The sequence below is a fragment of the Podarcis tiliguerta genome (genome assembly GCF_965153285.1).
Source record: "Podarcis tiliguerta genome assembly, chromosome: W".
Taxonomy (NCBI): domain Eukaryota; kingdom Metazoa; phylum Chordata; class Lepidosauria; order Squamata; family Lacertidae; genus Podarcis; species Podarcis tiliguerta.
Genome location: NC_139552.1, coordinates 12442072 through 12467252, shown reverse-complemented (window position 1 = coordinate 12467252; position 25181 = coordinate 12442072). Strand labels below are relative to the sequence as shown.

At 43.7% G+C, this 25181-nt stretch overlaps 1 long non-coding RNA gene across 1 annotated transcript in view; it reads right to left on the bottom strand.

Moving 5' to 3' along the window:
* The window catches only part of LOC310668900, a 174193-nt gene extending 149232 nt beyond the window's left edge, over positions 1 to 24961 (bottom strand). The window contains exon 1 of the long non-coding RNA XR_014506884.1: positions 24686 to 24961. This is a non-coding gene — a long non-coding RNA (uncharacterized lncRNA). The remainder of the gene's footprint in view (positions 1 to 24685) is intronic.
* Positions 24962 to 25181: the final 220 nt, after the last annotated feature.

Genomic DNA, 25181 nt, shown 5'->3' with positions numbered 1-25181 from the left:
CACTTTACTAAGTGGCAACAACAACAGTAACTCTTGGGAGTAAATAGGAGCAAACTTATTTTGGGCATGCGTCAGCACACCACGTATCCCGAAATATTTTTGTTTTTCTTATCTTACCTCCACTAGTGAAAAAAAAAACACCCTTGTATATAATAAAAGAAAGGGGGAGATGTAGAGTGGGTTTTCTGGATCCCTGTGTATGCCTAGAAAGGGATTCGTCCCCCCCCCCTTTTGCGTGTGTCTGTCTGTTCTCTTGCTGCATATCTCAGAGGCGCTGCGTAGGTGAAAAGCACTCACTTTGTGCCTTCTCTGTTCGGCCCTGGCTATGGTGCACTGGTACGGAAAGATCCTAAGCTAAGCTGATGTCATGACCCTGTAATCTAACTATAAACTTCCCTTGTTTATTACCACAGACTAGAGGAATGTTAAGTGCACTCTTATAATCCCTGCATAAGGCATCCCTATCTATCAGGGATTGTCATGTTCCTGTGCTCTCTCTCTATCTATTGATGCGTATGTTGTATGTAACCCTACACACTATGTATGTAATATGTGCGACGCTTGAACGCTGCCCACGTGCATCCAATCAGCACCGAGCATATATGGTGCAATGGACCCAAATATACAATAAAAGGGACAGGCTCTTAGCCTCAAGTTGAGACGCCTCCCAGATGCACATCCTCGACTCGGCTGCCAGTTATTTCCAACCCAACAACCTTTACCTTTAAAATTCCAACTACTAACTGACAAGAAAGAAAGAGGAGGATTCTTGGTGCCAAATGTAAAACTTTACTATGAAGCCTCCTGTTTGTGTTGGGTGAGAGAATGGATAGTATTGAAAAATACAGATTCGCTGGATCTAGAGGGACATAACAATAGATATAGGTGGCACTCCTATTTATGGTACAATAAGGTGAAGATACATAAAGGATTTGTAAACCACATAATTAGGGGTGCATGTATGGGACAGGAATAGAAACCTATTAGAGAGACATACGCCATGGTGGCTATCCCCTGGTAGAAGTGCTAACAGTAAAAAAACTGAACATGGAGGGGAGGAGGGTAACTTATGAAGAAATGCTATTGAAAATTGATAAAGGATGGAAGTTAAAACCCTACAACAGTTATAGAGAATGCCTTCACGGGATGGTTAAAATATCATCAAGTAAATGAAATACTCAAAGAGGATAAGAAAATAGGATTCAGCGAAAAGAAATCAAGACATCAAATTGAAATTCTAGAGGTTAGGACAAAACCTTTATCAAAAATGTATGATTATTTGTTGGAATGGAATACAAAAGACGAATTGATAAAGGAAGTTATGATAAAATGGGCAGTTGATTTTGGATATAGTATTGATTATGATAATTGGGTAAAACTATGGAATGAAGGTTTGAGGTTCATGGCGTGCTCCACTCTAAAATAAAATATAATGAAAATGATGTACCGCTGGTATATCACCCCGGTCAAACTAGCAAAAATGTATAGAATAAATAACAAAATGTGTTGGAAGTGTAAAATTAAAGACAGTGAATTTTTTCACATGTGGTGGACGTGTGAAAAAATGAAAAAAAAAATGGGACATTATATATAACGAAATGAAAAACCGGTTTAAATACACCTTCCCAAAAAAACCAGAAGCTTTTTTGCTAGGGATGATAGGGGATGAATTAAAAAAGGAAGATCACAAATTATTTATGTACGCCACGACCGCTGCTAGAATTTTAGTGGCTCAAAAATGGAAAACCCAAGAAATTCCAACTTGAATGGAATGGCAGACGAAAATGTTTGAATACGTAGAATTGGCGAAATTGACTTCTAGGATTCAGAATCAAAAAGAAGCAAAGTTTGAACAGGAATGGAATAAATTTGTTGATTATATACGGAATAATTGTAGAAGTTTAAAAACCGTAGCAAGGTTAATGTAAATCTTGTGATGTGGATAGAGTATAAATAAGAAACTGTAAGAGAGTATTTTAAAGGTGATAGCCGGTGTAGGGATAGAGGGAAGTCCAGGCGCGACAGGGCACATGGTAAATAAGAAGACACACGAATGTTGAATGTAAGAGTATTTGTTTTATTTGTTTATGTTATAGAAAATCAATAAAAAGCATTTTTTTAAAAAAGGAATAATTGGCAGAATTCTCTGCTAGGTTTTGTGACCTCTGCCATTTCTCAAGGAAACGGTCACAGTCATCTGAATACAATTTACCTGCATTTAATAAGAAACGAGTTCTTAAAGGACTGTCAGTGTTTATTTGTGGTTTTCATTTGGTGATGTATATATAATTAATGTTTGTGAGGTGCCCCTCCCTTTTTACTTGCTCCTAGCTCCTAGTCAAGTAACCAGTTAATGTTCTGTAATTCTTTTTTTTAAAATAATAATATTTATTAGTTTTCCAACAAATTAAACATAACACCACCAAAAACGAAAAAAGAAAAAACATACAATAATACAATACAATACAAAAAGAGAAAGAAAAAAAAGAAAAACAACTAACATACAAACAACAAATACAACTGTCAGGGAACTGCCATCGGAGGATGAGGAGGAGGAGCTGAGAAGGCTCCAGGATGATGGCAGAGAAGCTTCCAGCAGAAGGAGGGGTAGCCCACAAGCTGGGGAAGAAAATCAGCGTAGCACCAGTGGAGAAGGGGAGGAGATAGAGGAAGCGGAGAGGTGGCTCCAGGACTCTGCGCAAGAGACAAGCGGAGAAGGAACCAGTGCTCCCTTGCCAGCTCCCACATTGCGCAGAAAGTTGTCGCGTAGGGAGAGAGGGAGGAGACTGGGAGTAAAGGAGTTCTTATGTTGGAGAAGGTTTAAGAAACGCCCACTGACGGATTCTGCCAGCGACTGAGGCAGCCACGAGATAGAGGCTCCTCTGTCAGAAAGGGTTCAAACATGCAAGACAGCCACGAGTAAAGGCAATTTACACACAAGCAATCCCAAGAACCGTAACAGCAATCCGTCAGTCCCTTACATTGCTTGTGCGTAGTGTGGAGGAGACACAGCATGAGCGTCACCAAGGGAGCCGGTGCCCAGGAGGGTGCAGCTGGAGGACAGAGTCTGGTAGAGAGGAACCGAGACTTGGAACAGCATGTGGCTCTCCTAACGGCGAGGCTGGATGAAAGGCGCGCTCAGGATGCACAGGTCAGACCCACCCCCATCGGCAGGAAGGTACCTGGGCTGGTGCAGAAGTTTGGGGGGGACCCCCAGGACTATAATGCGTTCCGAACGGAAATAGAATATGCCCTAGATCTGCAGCATGATGATTTTGCAGACGACTCACAGAGAGTGGCTTACGTGGTGGGGCACCTTCAGGGCGGGGCTAGAGATTGGATTAGGCCCCTTATGGCCACGCAGAATGCTGCCCTGAAGGATCTTAGGAAGTTCTTCCAAGCAATGGACGCGATGTATTCAAATGAAGTGGCCCAAAGTGTGACCAGACGGGAGCTGATGAGATGCAAGCAGGGGAGCCAATCAGTCCGGGAATACTGGTCGCGTTTTGCCATGTTAGTTCACCGGCTTGGGTGGTCGCTGGAGGCGGAGCCTGTTCAAATGCTATTCGAGGAAGGACTTTCGGTGGGTGTCAAGGACGAACTGTCAAGGGCGCCCCGTCCCCAGAACATGGATCAGCTAACCAAAGCTGTACTTGCCATTGGAGTACGCCAGGAAGCGCGTGCTCAGGAGAAGCGCGAGGGAAAAGGAGGGGAACGTTGCCTTGACTACCGCATTCCTGACATACCAGGAGAGCTTTCCCAGGCTGGGGAGCCTATGGAAGTGGACGGGGGGGGGCAGCGTTTTGAAACCCAGGGAGGGTCGCAAAAGAGAGGGAAAGGATTGGAAGGCGGGAAAAAGATGCTTTCTCTGCCAACAGCCAGGGCACTTTGCCAGGGTTTGCCCTCAGAGAAAAGCGTGGCAAGGGATGGCTGGATCTGCTGCCAGTGGGGAGCAAAAGCAGGAGCCTGAGGAGGTGCAGGGAAAAGAGAGTGCCTGGCTGCCCAGCAGAGGGGAATGCAGCCAGGCAAACGACCAATAAAGGTTCCCCAACCTGAGCCCCCCAGGGCAGCCATAGCTGTTGAAGTGGTGCTAGAACTCCCAAACGGGTACCCAGTCAAGGTGGAAGGGTTGCTGGATTCAGGCAGCTCCTGCAATTTCTTCAGCAGGGAATTTGCCCTAGAGCACCAACTCCACCTAATACCTCTGGACTTTCCCTTGCAAGTGAGCACCATAGATGGGAGGGAGATCCTGGGAGGAGAAGTTACACACCAGACCCCCCCAATGCGAATGAGGGTGTCTCGGCACACAGAAACCATTGCCTTCCACGTGGCCACGCTAGCTGGACCTCCAATCATACTGGGAATGAGCTGGCTAGCCCTGCATGACCCAGTAGTGTCCTGGCACCAGCAGTCAGTCACCTTTGGATCTACGTACTGCTTGGAGCACTGTCTGGGGGGGGGGGAAACCCCAGAATGACTGTGGCCAGGGTGGCTGGGCTGGCAGTGGGAACAAAAGGGGAGGTGCCAAGGCAATATGCTGACCTAAGGGAAGTTTTCAGCGAGAAGGAGGCTGACAAACTACCCCCCCACCGGCCCTTTGACTGCCAAATCAACTTGGTCCCAGGGGCGCAATTACCAATGTGAAAATTGTACGCCATGTCTGACAAGGAGATGCAGGAGTTGAGGCAGTTTATTGACAAGAATCTGAAGAGAGGGTTCATAAGAGAATCAAAGGCGGTAGGGGGCAGTCCCGTGTTCTTTGTGGACAAAAAGGAGACAAAACAACCCAGACTAGTTTGTGATTATAGGGCCCTCAACTTGGTGTCTGAACCAGTGACCTTCCCCATGCCCAGGATTGGCGACATTTTAACGCAAGTGAGGCGGGGAAATTTTTTTACCAAACTGGATCTCCGGGGAGCGTACAATCTGATTAGAATAAGGGAAGGGGACGAATGGAAAACCACCATGTTCACCCCCCTGGGGGCGTTTGAGTACTTGGTTATGCCCTTTGGATTACAATCAGGCTCCGCCTGCTTTCAAGCTTTTATGCATCACGTGTTGGGCCCCCTGCTGTTCAAGAACTGTGTGGCTTTCCTGGACGACGTCTTAATCTATTCGGACAATGAGGAGCAACACGTCAGAGACGTCCGGGAAGTGCTAAAAAGACTGCATAAGCACCAGCTGTGGGTCAAGCTGGAAAAGTGCCAGTTCCATGCCAGAGAAGTCGAGTTTCTGGGGTACAGGTTGTCGGACAAGGGGCTGGCCATGGACCCGAGCAAGGTGCAGGCGGTGCTGGAGTGGAAGGCACCCAAAACCCGGAAGGACGTGCAGAGGTTCCTGGGGTTCAGTAACTTCTATAGGAAGTTCATCAAGAACTTCGCCCACCTGACAGCGCCCATCACCGATTGCCTCAGCAGCAAGAAGAAATTCGTCTGGACAGAAAGCGCCCAGCAATCCTTTGAAAGGCTGAAGAAGGCGTTCGCTTCGGAAGAGCAGCTCCTGCATGTGGACCTGACAAAGCCCATGAGGTTGGAGACCGACGCGTCCGACCGAGCCATTGGGGCGGTCCTTCTCTTACGGGGAGGAGCTGAAGGGGACTGGAGACCGTGTGCCTTTTTCTCGAGGAAGCTGAGCAAATCGGAACAGAACTATACCGTATATGACCGCGAACTGCTAGCGATCTATGCGGCGTTCCGACGATGGAGACATCTGTTGATAGGGGCGCAACACAAGATTCAGGTCTGCACTGATCACAAGAACTTAGAATACTGGAGGACGGCGCGAGTACTCAACCAGAGACAGATTCGATGGGCGCAGGAATTCTCCAAGTTTTCCTTTGAAATCCGGTACGTACCGGGAAAGGAAAACGTAAGAGCAGATGCGCTCTCCCGTAAGCCGGAGTACATGGAAGGAGAGGGACCACCTGAGATACGACATGTGATCCCCGAGGACCGATGGGTGTGCGGGGGAGCATTGGTGGGTAAAAGGGAGCTGGGGGAACTCACTCGAAATGACGAGTTCGCCCAAACAAAAATCAGAGAACTCCGAGAAGGAAGGGAGAACCACGGAGGGTTTGAAGAAAGGGGAGAGCTGTTGTACTACAGGGGAGCACTGTATGTCCCAGGGGAAAACCTAAGGGGAAGGGTGCTCAAGCAACTCCATGACAACCCCACGGCGGGTCACTTTGGACAACACAAGACCATGCTGCTGGTCACCCGGGACTTTTGGTGGCCAAGGGTAAGGGAAGACGTACGAGAATATGTGGGGGGGTGCGACCGCTGCCAAAGGGCCAAGGGAGAGAGGGCGGCTCCGGCGGGGTTACTGGAACCCTTACCCACACCGGGAAAACCCTGGGAGGTGGTGTCCATTGATTTTATGACTGATTTGCCCAAGTCCAGGGGGAAAACAGCAGTCATGGTGGTAGTCGACCTACTGACAAAGATGTGCCATTTCATAGCCTGTTCCCACGCGGTAACGGCAGAGGAAACAGCTAAGTTGTTTGTGGAGCACGTCTTCAGACTGCATGGCGCCCCCACGAGGGTCATCTCCGATCGCGGGAAACAATTTACTTCCCGGTTCTGGAGGAAGCTCATGAGCTTGTTGCAGGTCGAGGTGGGGTTCTCGACAGCACGACACCCAGAAACCAACGGGCAAGCAGAAAGAGCGAACGGGATACTCCAACAATACCTACGATGCTACGTAGGGGAGAGGGAGAACGATTGGGTAGAGAAGTTGGCGCTGGCGGAGTTTGCATATAACAACGCCGAGCATGTGTCCACGGGTATGAGCCCGTTCATGGCCAACTATGGGTGTCACCCCAGGGCTTTCCCGGGGAGGGGGGAGGAAGGATGGAGTGTACCAGCGGCAGAACAGTTCGTGGAAGAGATGGAGGCCTTGCATCAACAACTCAGGTGGAATTTGGAGCGGGCGAAGGAAGTCTACAAGCGGCAAGCCGATAAGCACCGCAGGGAGGGAGAAGCCATACGGGTGGGAGACCGGGTGTGGTTGTCGACCAAAGGGTTACCCCTAAAGGGAGGGTGCAAGAAATTGCAACCAAGGAGACTGGGGCCTTTTGAGGTAACACAGCAGGTGAACCCGGTGGCATTCAAACTTAAACTGCCCAACAGCATGAAGATACACCCGGTGTTCCATAGGTCCCTGCTCTCACAGTACCGGGAGGGGCGGGAGTTTCCCGAGCAGGGGGGAAAGAACACCACCCACCCGCAGGTGGAGGAGAGGGAACACCAAATGCGAGCCACGGAAATACTCGATTCAAGGTGGAGAGGGCGTCAGGTGGAGTACTTGGCAGCCTGGGAGGGGGAACCCGAGTCAGAGAACACGTGGGTCCCGGCTGAGGTGGTCGAGGACGGGCACCTCGTGGAAGAGTTCCACCATCTGTTCCCGAGGAAGCCCAAACCACCAGTGAGATTCTGGGAGGAGGAGTTTGGCAGCACAGACGACGAGGAGGATTTCAGCGGTTTCCCTGCCTCAGAGGAGGAGGGAGAGGAGGTATCTGAGGAAGAAGAGGCTAACTGGGGGGCTCCACCCACAGAGAGGTGCAGAGGTGGGTGGGAAGCAGGGTTTGAATCGTCGGAGGATGACGACAGCTCCTTTTGGGGATTCCCCGCATCGTCGGCCAAGAATGGGGATGAGGGTAGGTCCAAAGGTCGGGCCGGGGGTGGAGGGGGTCCTGGGGGGGAGGTGGATGTCAGGGAACTGCCATCGGAGGAGGAGGAGGAGGAGCTGAGAAGGCTCCAGGATGATGGCAGAGAAGCTTCCAGCAGAAGGAGGGGTAGCCCACAAGCTTTGGAAGAAAATCAGCGTAGCACCAGTGGAGAAGGGGAGGAGATAGAGGAAGCGGAGAGGTGGCTCCAGGACTCTGCGCAAGAGACAAGCGGAGAAGGAACCAGTGCTCCCTTGCCAGCTCCCACATTGCGCAGAAAGTTGTCGCGTAGGGAGAGAGGGAGGAGACTGGGAGTAAAGGAGTTCTTATGTTGGAGAAGGTTTAAGAAACGCCCACTGACGGATTCTGCCAGCGACTGAGGCAGCCACGAGATAGAGGCTCCTCTGTCAGAAAGGGTTCAAACATGCAAGACAGCCACGAGTAAAGGCAATTTACACACAAGCAATCCCAAGAACCGTAACAGCAACTAACTAAACAAAGCAAAAACCATTTCAATATCTTATCTTTCTTTTACTAATTTCCACGACCTCCTCACACCTCCCTTTTTGTATTCCACTTCGTTACTTGTTTCAGCAATTCCTTTCCATCTTCCTCTGTTTTCTATCCTATAATTGTCTTAACACATTCTAACCTTATTTTTCCCTTTAATACTCTAATAATCTATTTATACTTAATTCCTTATAGCATTTCTACTAAAGCCATATAACTTCATTCCAACACTTTTCTAACATTCATTAATTTTATAGTATTTCTGTAAATAGTCTTTAAACTTTTTCCAATCTTCTTCCACCGACTCTTCTCCCTGGTCTCGGATTCTGCCAGTCATTTCCGCCAGTTCCATGTAGTCCATCAACTTCATCTGCCATTCTTCCCTGGTGGGTAAATCTTGTGTCTTCCAATATTTCGCGATGAGTATTCTTGCTCCTGTTGTTGCATACATAAAGAAAGTTCTATCCTTCTTTAACACCAATTGGCCGACCATGCCCAGGAGAAAGGCCTCTGGTTTCTTAAGAAAGGTATATTTAAATACCTTTTTCATTTCATTATAAATCATCTCCCAGAATGCCTTAATCCTCGGGCACGTCCACCAAAGGTGAAAGAATGTGCCTTCAGACTCAATACATTTCCAACATTTATTATCAGGCAAATGGTAGTTTTTTTGAAGCTTAACTGGTATCATGTACCACCTATAGATCATTTTCATTAAGTTTTCTCTTAAGACATTACATGCCGTAAATTTCATACCTGTGGTCCATAACCGTTCCCAGTCAGCCATCATTATGTTATGTCCAACATCTTGTGCCCATTTAATCATAGCTGATTTCACCGTTTCTTCCTGAGTGTTCCATTTCAACAGCAAGTTATACATTCTTGACAAATTCTTAGTTTTTGGATCTAACAGTTCTGTTTCCAATTTTGATTTTTCCACTTGGAACCCAACTTTTTTGTCCAATTTGTATGCCTCCATTATTTGATAGTAATGGAGCCAATCTCGCACTTTGTTTTTCAATTTTTCAAAGCTCTGTAATTTTATTCTATCTCCATCCTGTTCCAGAATTTCCCAATACTTCGGCCATTTGACCTCCATATTGAGTTTTTTCAGAGCCTTCGCTTCCATTGGAGACAACCATCTTGGGGTTTTCTTTTCTAGCAAATGCTTTGGTTTTTTCTCTCCTTCCTTTATTTTCCCCAAGATTTTATCCTTTCTTCAATCTGAATTCTCTTCTTAATTGCATTCTGTTGTATTAGGAATCCTCTCATAACCGCCTTGCTTGCGTCCCAAATTACTCTTTTTTCCACTGTAGTATTCATATTTATCTCGAAATAATCTCTTAGAGTTTCTTGGGCCTTCTTGGTCACCTCTATTCCTAAACAAAGTATCATTCATCCTCCATCTAAAGGAGCCAATTGGCGTCAATTTCATTTCCATCTTCACAGCATTGTGGTCAGAGTAAGTTTTAGGGCAGATCTCCGTTTTGCAGGTCTTCGGGACCAATCCCCTGGTTACCCAAATTTGGTCAATTCTTGTCCAAGTCATTTTAGCCTCAGGAAAAAAAGTTCCCTCTCTTCCCAGAGAGTTCTTCATTCTCCAAATGTCAACTAAGTCCATACTTTCAGTCATGTCAAAAAAAGTTTTTGGTAGTCTACCATCTTTGGTGACTACCTGTCTCTGTACCTTGTCCATATTTGTAGACACCACTCCCTTCATATCTCCCATTAAGATCATATTGTAGTCCATATAGTCCATCAAAGTCTCATGTAGCTTCTTAAAGAATTCCAATTTTCCTTCATTTGGTGCATAAATACCTACAATCAAAAATTTCTCTCCTTGTAATTGAATTTCAATAGCAACAAATCTTCCTTGATCATCTTTAAATATAAATTTTGGTGATAGGCTCTCCTTTGCATAGAGGGCCACTCCTCTTTTTTTAACTTTGTCCGATGAAATAAATTCTTGGCCTAATCTTTTATTAATCAATATCTTCCTATGTAGCCTTATCACATGTGTTTCTTGTAGGCAAATCAAGTCCAAATGCTCTTTTTTCAATAAATGAAATACTCTCCGCCTTTTTTCGGGGGAGTTCAGTCCATTAACATTCCAGCTCAAAACCTGCAGCGCCATCATGTGGTTACTCTGATCCCCCCCCCCCAACTGCACCCAATGCTTGTTCCTCTTCTGTTGGTAGTGATGATGGCACGTTCACTGGGAGGTCCAATCCAAAGGATAATGTTGATATATCCAATGTTCCCCTGTTTGGTGATCTTCTGTCCAATGCTCTTTGCTCTGGTCCTCTATCTGGTGATCTTCTATCCAATGCTGTTGGCTCTTTTCCAATTCCCTTCTGCAGGTCTTCTTCGTAATTGATCAGAAACTTTACTTTATCTTCTACTGATCTTATTTTTATTTTCCTTCCTTTAAAGCTAAAAGATAGGCCTTGGGGGACCTCGCACCTAAAGATGATGTTATTCCTTCTCAGCAAAGCAACAATATCTCTGTAATTGGATCTAAGATCCAAAAGGTATTTTGGAACGTCTTTAAAAATTTCCACTCTTGACTGATGTATTTTTAGATTATTCTGGTAGTGCCAACCCAAAATTTTGTCTCTCTCTTCTTTGGTCCGGAGGGAAATCAAACAGTCTCTTATTCTATTCTTCTCTTTCTTCCCTCCTCTTCCAAGTCTAAATGCCTTCACAATTCTAAACACGTCTCGACTCAAATCCAATTCCCAAAAATCAGCAAATTCCTGTGTAAGAAAGTCTATCAGACTTTCTTTTTCCAATTCCGGTATGGCTCTGATCCTCAAATTTGTCTGTTTTTCTTTAAGTTCAATCATAGCAAGGGTCACCTTATGTTCATCAAGTTGTCTCTGTAGGGTTGGCACTACCTCTTTCTCCAATTGAGTTATTTTACAATCAGCTGCTGCTGCCTTCTCCCTAGCTTCCTCCGCAGTCTGCCATGTCAAAGTAGATTCCTGTATCAGTTTCTGAATGGATTCTGTATTAATGTTCACCTTTTGTCCCAAGTTATTTATACTTTCAGTTGCAGTGTCCACTTTCTTGTTAAGTTGTTCCAGTGAATCATTTATCTTACTTAATGCAATTGCTAAAGCCTCTTCTGTCGACATTCCTTTTGATTTTAAATGTACTGATGCAGAAACAGCAGCTGCAGAAGTGGCTGAGGTGGCTGAGGGGCCTGATGTTGAAGCTCTCCTGGGTTGCTGCCAAGTCTTACCAGATCTCAATGTTCCCCCAGCTGCTGGTTGCTCTATTTTTCCCTTTTCATTTGCCATAACACTTAACAAACTCAAGGTCAGTCCCAAAGTCTCACGGTTTCTTATCTTGTGACTGGAAAGTCCCCTAGCCCAGCTCTTTTAAAGTAACCAGTTTTAGAGGCTTCCACTAGGGGGAAACAGTTTCTATTTGTAATAGTCAATTAGTATCCTCTTTCAAACACAAATCCAAGTTAGTTTCAATTTTCAATTACTTTTACTCCTTTTTATTAACAGCCGGAGACAACAGAAACAATGTATTACTCTTATTTTGTTAGCTGCCAAAGGACGATCTAAGCGCTGTCAATAGACATTCCAAAACGTCGGTCTTACAAGCAGCCCTTTTCCAGGGTCAGAGCGGCAGTGTTTTTACTCTCCTCACTCTCTCTTGCAGGTATATTCTGTCCTCTTTTACAGCAGGCTTTCCAAGACTTTAGCTTGCAGCCTTATTGCTTCCGTCTATTTACAAATAGGGAAGGCGGACTTCCTGTGTTGAGCCTCCCCCGTTTTCGATGCCAAATTAAACTTTTAAAGTCCAAATTTCCCTCTTCCGCTCTACTCACGGATAGTTCTTTGAAGTCAAATTGTCCACAGGAAAAAGTCAGTGCTCTCCGGCAACAGCTATGCGGCTTCGCTCCGTGGAAGAAGCAGACGATCCGAAGCACCGCACCACTCACCCCACTTTGCTCCGGATCCCCGAAACTGGGTTTCCCCGCGAGTAGGGGAGGCGCAAAAGGTGCCTGCCGAATCCCACGCTCACAGGCTTCTCCCGCCTGTGATTTTTTGCGGGTCTCCGCCTTCGCCGTGGCGGCCAGACCCAATTCCCACGGGGCTAATTCCTCCCGATCAGAGGAATTCCGCCATTATCCGGAGGCACCTCCCCGGAAGTCCTAATGTTCTGTAATTCACATAGAAATCTTCAGCACCACAGGGCAGGTGTATCTGGTATTGAACACTTTTTGCCTTAACAGATTTAAGAAAAACACAACAGCTCTTGGTATTCAACTTTACCTGTTTAGTTACTCTACTCTGAATTCCCTTGCTTAGTTAATCTAGTTCACTTTTCTGCATAAACAAAACACACTTTGCATCTTAAACAAAACTCCCATCAGGATTCCAGTAGGAACCAGTTTTGAAAGGGGTGACCCAAACCCAGTGGGTCTATTTTTGCTTCCACTAGAAGACATTGCCGAACTCCCTTAATCATGGTGAGTGCAAGGGTGTGCATAGATTATGTTGTAATCTATGTATTCACATATCATCATCGACTTTCTGACTTATGGTTTCAAGATGCTTGTGACCATTGCTTCATTTCTCCCACTTTGCTCCATTCCTGGCACAAGTAGGATAAACAAACCTGGAAGCTTTGTTTTCCCCATTACATCTGGTCATGGTTTGTTGCTTCCTAATGAGCCACAGTCAGCAGGCCAACCATAAGCAGTGACTTCAGATTGGCTGGCAATTGTTGCTTATTATGATAAGGCCACGGGGACGCGGGTGGCGCTGTGGGTAAAACCTCAGTGCCAAGGACTTGCCGATCGCATGGTCGGCGGTTCAAATCCCCACGGCGGGGTGCGCTCCCGTCGTTCGGTCCCAGTGCAAGTAGATAAATAGGTACCGCTTTATAGCGGGAAGGTAAACAGCGTTTCCGTGTGCTGCGCTGGCTCGCCAGATGCAGCTTGTCACACTGGCCACGTGACCCGGAAGTGTCTGCGGACAACGCTGGCTCCCAGCCTATAGAGTGAGATGAGCGCACAACCCTAGAGTCTGTCAAGACTGGCCCGTACGGGCAGAGGTGCCTTTACCTTTACCTATGATAAGGCCACAGTCCCTGGTTCAGACGTGATGTGGTGCCAAGGCCTTGTGCTTTGCTTCTCCTGCTTGCTCCAATAGAGAACAGAATGAGGAGCAATTGAGCAGCACGTGCTACATAATACATTATAAAATTACTCATTATGACTGCTGTATGTTTACAGTGTCTAGGAAGCTGCTTTGTATGCAATCAATCACAGTCTTAACTTAGACTAATCTGCATAATAACAAATCACCATTTTGCAGGGAACGCATGTTTTAATGCTCCCTAATGGCAAACTCCTTGCTTGTAGAAATATATTTTTAAATCCTATCCAAATGGCATGTCCTATGGCCCTACCCTGTTAATTCTTCTGGTTCTAATTCTCCCAACAATCCTGTTTCCTTCATAATCAGAAATTTTATTTATCCTTTTTTTTTTCATCATAAATATCTTAGATCTTAGAATCATAGAGTTGGAAGAGACCACAAGGGTCATCGAGTCCAACCCCCTGCCAAGCAGGAAACACCATCAGAGCACTCCTGACATATGGTTGTCAAGCCTCTGCTTAAAGACCTCCAAAGAAGGAGACTCCACCACACTCCTTGGCAGCAAATTCCACTGTCAAACAGCTCTTACTGTCAGGAAGTTCTTCCTAATGTTTAGGTGGAATCTTCTTTCTTGTAGTTTGGATCCATTGCTCCGTGTCCGCTTCTCTGGAGCAGCAGAAAACAACCTTTCTCCCTCCTCTAGGTGACATCCTTTTATATATTTGAACATGGCTATCATATCACCCCTTAACCTCCTCTTCTCCAGGCTAAACATGCCCAGCTCCCTTAGCCGTTCCTCATAAGGCATCGTTTCCAGGCCTTTCACCATTTTGGTTGCCCTCCTCTGGACACGTTCCAGTTTGTCAGTGTCCTTCTTGAACTGTGGTGCCCAGAACTGGACACAGTACTCCAGGTGAGGTCTGACCAGAGCAGAATACAGTGGCACTATAACTTCCCTTGATCTAGATGCTATACTCCTATTGATGCAGCCCAGAATTGCATTGGCTTTTTTAGCTGCCGCGTCACACTGTCGGCTCATGTCAAGTTTGTGGTCAACCAAGACTCCTAGATCCTTTTCACATGTACTGCTCTCAAGCCAGGTGTCACCCATCTTGTATTTGTGCCTCTCATTTTTCCTGCCCAAGTGCAATACTTTACATTTCTCCCTGTTAAAATTCATCTTGTTTGTTTTGGCCCAGTTCTCTAATCTGTCAAGGTCGTTTTGAAGTGTGATCCTGTCCTCTGGGGTGTTAGATTCACCATTGGCTAGGTAAGGCCTTTCCAAATTGAGTTGAGGTTATAGCAGTTATGGGGAACTTTGGGCCTTCCAGATGTTGCTGAACAACAAGTCCCATCAGCCCCTGCAAACATGGCCAGTGGCAAGGAATGGTGGGGGTTGTAGTTCAGTAACACCGGGGGTGTGTGTGGCAAAGCCTCCCCAGACCTGCTCTATAGCACATGTTCTTGTTCCAAGTAGTGATGGCTGGTCCTCATTGTGGCTGAAGGGGCAGAAGACACAGAGACCAACCGTAGGTGGAGCCAGAGCCAATGACAGGCAGAGCCAACTAATTCTAGAATTGTCCCCATCCTCCTCTCTGCTGAGTTCTTCAAGAGCACAACTGAGACTAAGGAGAAGGGAGCTGGCAGGCAGTGCTACCCTCTGGACTGTTTGTAAGTAAGAAGGCAGGTAGGGTGGGGACTGGCTGTGAGTAGAACGAAGTAAGTGAGGTATCTCCCCAATTGTTCTAATAAATAGACCAACCTCCGCTGGTTCTAAGTTTCCAGTGGAAATGTAGCACTTGTGCATTGATTTCTCATAATTTGCAAAATAACTGGCTTCCACCAGCACCTTTCCAAATTCCAATTTCATGGACACATGCCTCAAGTAAGAAGATCCCTGCTGGCTAAGACCAAAGGCCTGCCTAGCCCAGCATTCTGTTCTCACAGGGGCCAACCAGATGCCTAGGGGAAGTCCACAAGCAAGACATGGGTGCATTAGCACTCTCCTGTTCATGATCCTCATTCACTTGTTCTGCACAGCCAACCTTTTGCCATCAGGGCCATTTGCCATCTGGTTTCACAGCAACCCAAGCTTTGGATCTCAGTGCCTCAAGTCTCACATTGTCATTGCTTCTTATACCCCCAGCATGTTGTGAATCTTTTTGACTGAATTCTTACTGATTCCTGTCTTGGGAGCAGCCATGAAATTGGCTAGATGGACAGAAATCTGATGTCTATTTCATATAAAGATTTTGTAACAGGACAGAACCTATCTCTAGGTGTGGATCATACTGTTAAAAGATATGAAGGAAATAGTTTTGAAAAACAAGATGGCAAGAACTCTTGGGCTAAGTTTGTTTTTGTTTTCTCTGTACGGTACTGTTTCCAAAAGAAAGCCATTTTCTTCCTTATTTAAGGACAATAATCGAAATACCCTTTCTTATAGGCTCAAGTGCTTAGCTATTACATCAGGCCCCCCCAAACTCGGCCCTCCAGATGTTTTGGGACTACAACTCCCATGATCCCTAGCTAACAGGACCATTGGTCAGGGATGATGGGAATTGTAGTCCCAAAACATCTGGAGGGCCGAGTTTGGGAATGCCTGATGTAATTCATAAAAGTATATTCTTATTTTGCAGACTCCTTCCATAAACATCCTTAACTTCTCCCCCATATCCTGAAATCAGCTATCTGATCCTCTAGAAAAGGCAGAACACCATGATTGTTGAGGAGAGGAATGGCAGCACTCGGCACTTTGTCCCGTTAAAGGCGAACACTTTGGGGGTTGATGAGCAAAGAGGGGAGGTTGCCAGGACTAGGTACCCCCCTAAAAAAACCCTGCAGAAGAGCAGGGCTTCAGAGGGGTCCTGCGGAATCCGTTCTTTCCTCCTGCCAGGACCCGGTTCTCGCAACTACATTTTTGACAGAGGCCTTTAAAAAAGCAGACATACGATATAAATGGGAGTTTCCAGAAGGACTCTCATTTATATACAAAGGCAAAAGATACAGATTTACAACAGAAACACAGGCACATGAATTTTTTGACAAACAAGGCAGAGACTTAGAAAGACAAAAAGCAGATAGGCATGGGAAGACTCCTTTGGAACAGCAAAGGCTGGCAATAGAACTGTTGGCGCATCAAGAAGAAAAAGGTGCAGTAGGGAGCAGACCTATCTTAAGAAAAATAGACTGGCAAACCTTAAGATATTGAGCTGGAATGTGAACAGGTTGAATAGTAAAACAAAGAGAAATAGGGTGCAACACAAACGGATTAAAAAAGATGAAAAAGGGAGAATGATAATAGTTTAAATTAAAAATCATGGAGAGAATATATATTTGGTAGGAATCTATGCCCCAAACAATAATAAAGCAGAATTTTATTAAAAAAATAGAAACAGACCTGTTGGAATTTGCAGATCAAAAAATTATCATAATGGGAGATTTGAGCAGAGTGCCATCATTGGAAGTGGATGGTGTTACGATATAGAAGCAATGCAGCTGCAAATTGCTAGCTTGAAAACATCACATGATGTTGGGACTGTCCGTGGGAAACAGAGGGACAGTCAATTCACAGTGCGAAGCACCGGAATTAGCTCAGAGTGTAATATGAGCTCTTCCTCTTGCTCTTGTACAGGAAGTACAGGAGGTGTTTGTCTCTTGACTGCTGGAGCTTGAAGAGAGCAGTCATGTTTTCTGTAATGCAGCAAAGACAGAAATAAAGGCATGTAAATACGTTTCTGTCTATCTCTTTCCCCTGCTGGGGGGCAGGAAAGAGGTGGGGTGTTCTCCTCACGCTGAGAAGAATCGCCTATCGCGACCTAGCCTGGATCTTGCTGGGGAATGCAGCCAGGGAGGTCAACAGGAAACCAAGCCAGGTGCCTGGGAGTGCTGCCTGTTACTCCTGATATAGGCTTGTTTTTCGACAGATGGAACCATCAGAAAAAAGAGACAAAAGAAGGGAAACTTCCCAAAACTTTCTTTGATATGACTAAAACTTTGAACTTGGTAGACATTTGGAGAGTAAGGCATTTAATGGAGAAACAGTTCACTTATTATTCTCATGGCCATTAGAGCAGTATGAGAAGTGATGCAGTTTGGATTACTAAAGAATTGGAATTCAGGGCTTCCGGGTTGGCGCGTCTGGATAATGGCGGATTTCCTCCGTCTCGGAGGGAACTGCTCTCTGGAAAGAAGGGTCTGACCGCCACGACGAGGCGGAGACCCGCAAAAAACCACGGTCAGAGGAAGACCGTGGGCTTGGGATTCGGCACGTGCCTTTTGCGCCTCCCCTACTCGCGGGGAGACCCGGTTTCGGGTCTCCGGAGCGACATGGGGTGAGTGGCGCGGCACATCGAATCGACCGCTATTTTCAGCGAGTGAAGCCGCACAGCTGTTACCAGAAAGCACCGACTTTTCCTGTGGACATTTGGACTTAAATAAACTTCGTAAGTAAACGGAATTGGATTACAAAAATATCTGAATTTGGCACTTTAACGTGAAGGTTTAAACAGGAAGCCCACCTTCCGTTTTGTAGAAAGATCAAAGCAAAGCCGCTGTAAGCTGGAGCTTTTGAAAAGTACTTTGTAAAGTATAAATTTTCATCATTCAAGTTTTCTGAGCCCCCCCCTCGGAAGCAGGGGAAGAGGGGGAGATTCTTTGGTGGATGATTGAGACCTGCAGGACAGTAAAAAGACGACCTAATTCACTATCGTCTCAAGCCTGGGATTGGGCTGTCAAAAGGTTTTATAACTTAAAAAATAACAACAACGGAGGAATGGAGTATACTTTTATGGAAGGATGAACAGAGATATATATTTTTAGGTACTGATTTCGTGGTATCTGGAAGGAAAAGGAGCTGATCTGTAATTTTGTAACTGAAATTCGAATTGAAAATAACAAAAAGAAACTGTTGCCGACAGAGGGAGTTTTAGAAACTGTGACTGTTACATTTTTGAGATGGAAAATTCCATGGAGGCTGCAAACAAGTGGCCTTGAAGAGTAGTAGATAACACTGGCAAAACAAGAAAAGCCTGGGAACATGGCTGATAGAATAACAGCTCTGTTGGAACAAGTTATAAAGAAAGTGGGCACTCTTGAACAGGGCATCTCTGGTCTGAAACAAAATGTGTCTATTTTGGCACAGAAAGTGAGTAATTCAACAGGTGCGGTTCGAGAAGTGGAACCAACTTTGCAAGGACGAGCATTGGAGAAGAGGATGGGACAATCAAAACCTGTTCTGTCTCTGCAAGAGGAATTTCATGTGGAAGCCCCAGTATTAGGGCCTCAAATTGATGGATATAAATTGAAGTTTGAGGTTATGGAGGTTGAAGGACTGACTTGGAGAGGCAGTGCCCCACTTGGACTGAGTAATGCAAGATGGATTGTCTATATGTTGGAGAGTGGCACTGCGGGAAAGCTTGGAAAAATGGATTTCCGCAACCCCAAAGAGACTGTGGAGTATGCTTTGGAATATCTTTTGGTCTATAAATTGAAACATGGAGTTTGGGCAAGCGTGTTGAAGAGGAGTAAAGGAGACGTCGGGAAAGAAGTTCTTTGGGACTCAATTTTAGGCTTGGAAAGAAACTTGCAGGCAGTCCAGAGAGAAGATTTAAGAGCTTCGGACATAAGGGAACCGGGTTGATGGAACTAATGGCTGACAGGAAAGACTGACAAAATTTGTAGAAAAGACTGGCAGAATCTGAAACCAGGGGGAAGAGATGGTGGGAAAAATTGGGAACTTTTAAAAATAGCATTTAGCATAACATTGTATGATTAAGAACTTTTGGGAGATGGTGGAATGATTCTATTTGGCTTTAGTGGAAATAAGATAAAGATTTGAGATATTAGGATTTAAGGGTATATGATATTAGGATTTAAGGGTATAAGATTTAAGGTTTTTTCTTCTCTTTTTATTTTTTCTTCATTTAGCAGATTGGAGTTTGGACAATTTTTTAGAATAAGGTTTAAATGGACTAAGGCAAATAAGCGAGTAAGCAGCGAAAGATGGAAAGAATTTGCTGATCTGATTAACAACTGGAATACAAAAAGGGAGGTGGGAGGAGGCCGAGGAAATAAGTTATTGAAAGATGGAATTTCATCATGTTTTTAGTCATCATTTTAGTTTTTGTTCTATTTAGTTTAAAGCCGGACAGCTTTCCAAATTCTTCTAGCAGATCTAACACTTTACCGACACTATTTTTTGGATCTTCCAGTGACAACATAAGATCATTGGCATATGCTTTCAACTTATATTCTTTCACTCCAATTCTTATTCCGCGTATCTCTGAAGTTTTCCTTATCTTATTTGTAATTATTTCTAACACCATAATAAATAAAAGCAGTGACAGAGGGCACCCCTGTCTTGTACCCTTCAAAATTTCAAAGGATTCTGTTAAGTTGTTATTAATAATTAATTTAGCACTTCGTTGTGAATAAATTGCTTTTATTCCTTCCAGGAATGTGCCCTCTATCCCTGCCATTTCCAAACATTTTATTAGAAAATGCCAGGATACATTGTCAAACGCCTTTTCGGCGTCTATGAACATTAATACCGCAGGAATTTCATTTTTACATTCTAAATATTCAATAAGGTTTATTACATGTCTTATGTTGTCTTTTATTTGCCTATTAGGTAAAAAACCGGCTTGGTCCTTATGGATGGAATTGACTAAGCACTTTTTAAGTCGACTTGCCATTACATCCGCAAAGATGTTATAATCATTATTTAATAATGAAATTGGTCTGTAGTTCTTAATGTTAAGTTTATCCGAGTCAGGTTTAGGTATTAGCGTGATGTATGCTTCTTTCCTTTTTTTTAATAATATTTTTTATTAGAGTTTTCCTATAAAAGAAAAAACAAAAAGAAATACAAAAATACAAAAATACAAAAACAGCAACACAGAAAAAAACCAAATAAAAACAATTCCATTTTCATAATATTCCTTGCATTTACTTATTTCCCAGACTTCCCCACACCTCCCCTCACTGTATTCCAGGTCAAATATTTAATCAGCAAATCCCTTCCCTCTATCTTAACTTAATCTTTATCGTAATAGCTTAATGTATCCTAATCTTTTCTTAATATCTTAATATATTAAACCTTTTAATTTTACCCTTTTTAACCTTCGGATTTTCCATACTCCTTCACCACTTTGTTGCTAATAACCTTTTAACCTCAATCCGATGTCATTCTAACATTCATTAATCTTATAATATTTCTGTAAATAGTCTTTAAATTTCTTCCAATCTTCTTCCACCGTCTCTTCTCCCTGGTCTCTGATTCTGCCAGTCATTTCTGCCAATTCCATGTAGTCCATCACCTTCATCTGCCATTCGTCCAGAGTGGGTAGTTCTTGTGTCTTCCAATACTGCGCAATAAGTATTCTTGCTGCTGTTGTGGCATACATAAAGAAAGTTCTGTCCTTCTTTGGCACCAATTGGCCGACCATGCCCAAGAGAAAGGCCTCTGGTTTCTTCGGGAAGGTGTATTTAAACACCTTTTTCATTTCATTATAGATCATTTCCCAGAAGGTCTTAATCCTTGGGCACGTCCACCAAAGGTGAAAGAATGTGCCTTCCGTTTCTTTACATTTCCAGCATTTATTATCGGGCAAATGATAGATTTTTGCTAGCTTGACTGGTGTCATGTACCACCTGTATATCATTTTCATAATATTCTCTCTTAAGGCATTACATGCCGTAAATTTCATACCAGTGGTCCATAACCGTTCCCAGTCAGCAAACATTATATTATGACCCAGATCTTGTGCCCATTTAATCATCACTGATTTCACTTCCTCATCCTGTGTGTTCCATTTCAACAGCAAGTTATACATTCTTGACAAAATCTTAGTTTTGGGTTCTAACAGTTCTGTTTCCAATTTTGATTTTTCCACCTGGAAGCCAATTTTTCTATCCAATTTGTATGCCTCCATTATCTGGTGATAATGAAGCCAGTCTCGCACTTTAGTTTTTAGTTTTCCAAAACTCTGCAGTTTTAGTTTGTCTCCCTCCTGTTCCAAAATTTCCCAATATTTCGGCCATTTGGCCTCCATATTGAACTTTTTTAGGGCTTTCGCTTCCATTGGTGACAGCCACCTTGGGGCTTTATACCTTGTCCAAACATTGAACAATGCTTTCCTGACAATATGGTTTTTAAACATTCTATGCACTTTAACCTTTTCGTACCATAGATATGCATGCCAACCAAAAACATTATTGAATCCTTCTAAGTCCAAAATGCCTGTGTTTTCAAGAAGCAGCCATTCTTTCATCCAGCAGAAAGCTGCTGATTCATAGTAAAGTTTTAAGTCTAGCAGGGCAAAGCCTCCTCTTTCTTTTGCATCAGTTAATATTTTAAATTTTATTCTTGGCTTTTTTTTTTTTTTTTTTAATAATATTTATTGAGTTTTCCAATAACCCAACACAACATATCCACAAAAGACACATAAAAAGGAGAATAGAGGAAAAAAAGAAATAAAGACAAAAGAAAACCCAAACGAAGAGGGGGAAAAAAAAAAAACCCCTCTCCCCCATCCCCCCCCACAAAAAATCTCAAAAAACAAAAACTCAAAAAAAAGAAAGAAAAGAAAAACCCCAAACAACTCAAAGTTTCAAATTCCTTCTTTTTTAACCTGTTTCTTTGACTTCCTCCCACCTCCCTCTTTGTATTCCAATTTTTAATCTAATCGGCAAATTCCATCCAACTTTTAGTGCTTTTTCACTTATCTACCTTTACCACTTGTGAAGAAGAAAGACAATAATAGAAAAAGAAAATTTACTTTAAATCTTCTAATCTTAAACCCTATAATAACATGCCCTTATATCCTAATGTTTCATCTTCCTTATCTTACTCCCTGGAACCAAAATAAATTCCTTCCGTCATCCCCCAAAAATGCTTAAAATCATATTATATCAAATTTTACTTAATAATTTCCAAATTTATCCCACCATCTCTTCCCCCCGGTTTCAGGTACTGCCAGTCTTTTTAACAGTTTTTTAAGGTCTTTGCAGTCCATAAGTTCAATCAGTCAGCCAGGCTGTCTTATGTCCGAGGCCATTAATCCGTATTCCTGGCCTGTCAGCAGAGTCTTTTTCGAGCCTAAAGTTATGTCCAAATGTACATTCCCCTCCACATTTCCTTTGTCCTTCTTGAGCAAGCTTGCCCAAACTCTATAATTCCTCTTGTGAATCAAAAAATTGTCCAAGACTTGCTCCGCACACTCCTTTAAGTTGCTAATTTTCCCTTCAATTTTTCTCAAAGTGCCAGTTTCCAAAATGTATCTTGTCAGACCTGTATCACTCAATCCATATATGGCACTACTTTTCCAAATCCGTCCTTTGGGCTCTTTACTCTCATAGTCCATTTTTTGTCCATCAATCTGAGGCTCTATTACTATATTTTCCACTGACGATTTCTCTTGCAAAGACAGCGCCTGTTCTGTTTGATTCATATTCTTCTCATGTATCCATCCTTGTTGAGCTGGTTTCAATCCTTAAGCCGAGTTTGCTAGTTTTTCTCCTTGTTGAGCCAGGCTGTGTACATTTTCCTTCAAATCCAAAATGCCAAATTCCAAAATAGACAGTTTTTTTTGAAATTGTTCAAACAGGGCTGTTATTTTTTCTTCCATGCTCCCAAGCCTAGTCTTTCAATGTTATCTTGTTGTCAAGGTCAAATGCTTGTATTCCTCTGCCAGATTTCAGCCTGTGTGGGAATTTTCCATCCAAAACGTGACAGTCCGATATGTGTTTCTGTAACTTTCCACGGCAGCCGGATACAATTCCTTCGGTTATTTTTTATCCACCTTTCAGTAACAATTATAGCTCAACTCCATTTTTCCTTTCCAACAAATAAAAGACGAAAAGATTCAGTTCTCCCTTGATCTGTTCTTTTTGGTGATTATTTCTAGTTATAAAATAAAAGTTCTTTCCTTTGGCAGCCCGGTCCCGGGAGACGGTAGAAAATAGATTCAAAATCCACTGCTCTGCAGGGCTATAAACAGTTAAAAGAATCTGCAGGGCTATAAACAGTTAAAGAATCTCCCCCTCTTCCCCTGCCTCCGAGGGGGGGTTTAGAAAGCTTAGATGGCAGATTTGTTTCTTTGCAAAGTACTTTTTAAGGGCTCCAGTCCTTTCACTTTTGCCTTGATCTTTCTACAGAGTGGAAGGTGGGCTTCCTGTTTTGACCTTCCATCCAATACCGAATTTCAATAATTTATAATCCAATTTCCATTTACTTACAAAAGTTTCTTTAATCCGAATGTCCACAGGAAAAGTTGGCGCTTCCCTGACAGCAGCTATGCGGCTTCACTCCCCGAAAACAGCGATCGATCCAAAGTGCCGCGCCGCTCACCCCACGTCGCTCCAGAGCCCCGAAACCGGGTCTCCCCGCGAGTAGGGGAGGCGCTGATGGCACAAGCCGGATCCCAGGTCCACGGTCTTCCTCCGACCGTGGTTTTTTGCGGGTCTCCGCCTCGCCGTAGGCGGTCAGACCCTTCTTTTCGGAGAGCAGTCCCCTCCGAGACGGAGGAAATCTGCCATTGCCAGGCGCGCTCAACTCGGAAGCCGGCTTTTTGCCCTGCCAGACAAATCTAGAAATATCTTTCTGCCACTTCTTGAAACAATCCATTTTGTCAATAATTTGCAATGTCTGAAACAAAAACAGCATTCTAGGCAATACATTCATTTTTATCGCAGCAATACGGCCTAACAATGAAAGCTTCAAATTAGACCAAATTTCTAAGTCTTTCTTCACCTCCGTCCAACATTTATCGTAATTGTCTCTAAATAAGTTCCCATTCTTAGCTGTCATATTAATCCCCAGGTACTTCACTTTCTTAACCACTGTCAGACCTGTCTCATTCTGAAACCTCTCTTTCTCAGTTTCTGTTAAATTCTTTTCCAAAATCTTTGTTTTTAATTTATTCAATTTAAATCCTGCTACTTGACCAAACTCCTGAATCAGTTCTAAAACTCTTTTTGTACTAGATTCTGGCTCCTGTAACGTCAAAACTAGGTCATCTGCAAATGCTCTTAATTTATATTGTTTGGCTCTGACCTGTATCCCTTTAACCAATTGGTCCTTTCTAATCATATTCAGCATAACCTCCAGGACCGATATAAAAAGCAATGGGGAAATTGGACAACCTTGTCGTGTTCTTTTTTCTATTCTGAACTCCTCCGTCACAACATTATTAGCAATTAGTCTAGCTTTTTGTTCAGAATAAATTGCACCTATACCATTTTCAAATTCTTGTCCTACCCCCATCCCCTGGAGATTCTTCTTCATAAAGCTCCAAGAAATATTGTCAAAGGCTTTCTCCGCGTCCACAAAAATCAAAACTGCCTTCGTATTAATTTTCTCCTGTAATAGTTCCAAAATGTCAATTACATTTCTCACATTGTCAGATAAATGTCTGCCCGGGAGAAAGCCTGCTTGGTCTTTGTGAATCTCCTCTACTAAAACTTTATTTAATCTTCTAGCCAAAATGTCTGCAAAATTTTTGTAATCCACATTAAGCAATGATATAGGGCGGTAGTTCTTGAGCTGTGTCTTTTCAGTCTCTGTCTTTGGTATAAGTGTAATAAATGCTTCTTTCCACGACTCTGGTGCCTTTCTCCCCTCCATTATTTCATTACAGACTTCTTTCAAGGGTTGAATCAACCATTCTTTCAACGTCTTATAGTATCTTATAGTCTTATAGTCAATCCATCAGGCCCTGGAGATTTGCCCAATTGCATACTCTGAATGGCACTTTCTACCTCTTGTTCTGTTATTCTATAATTCAACTTCAATTTGTTCTCTTGAGAGATTTTTTGTAGACCATTTACTTTCAAAAACTCATCTATATCAGAACAGGTTCCGTCTTTACAAGAGGAATCTCTGG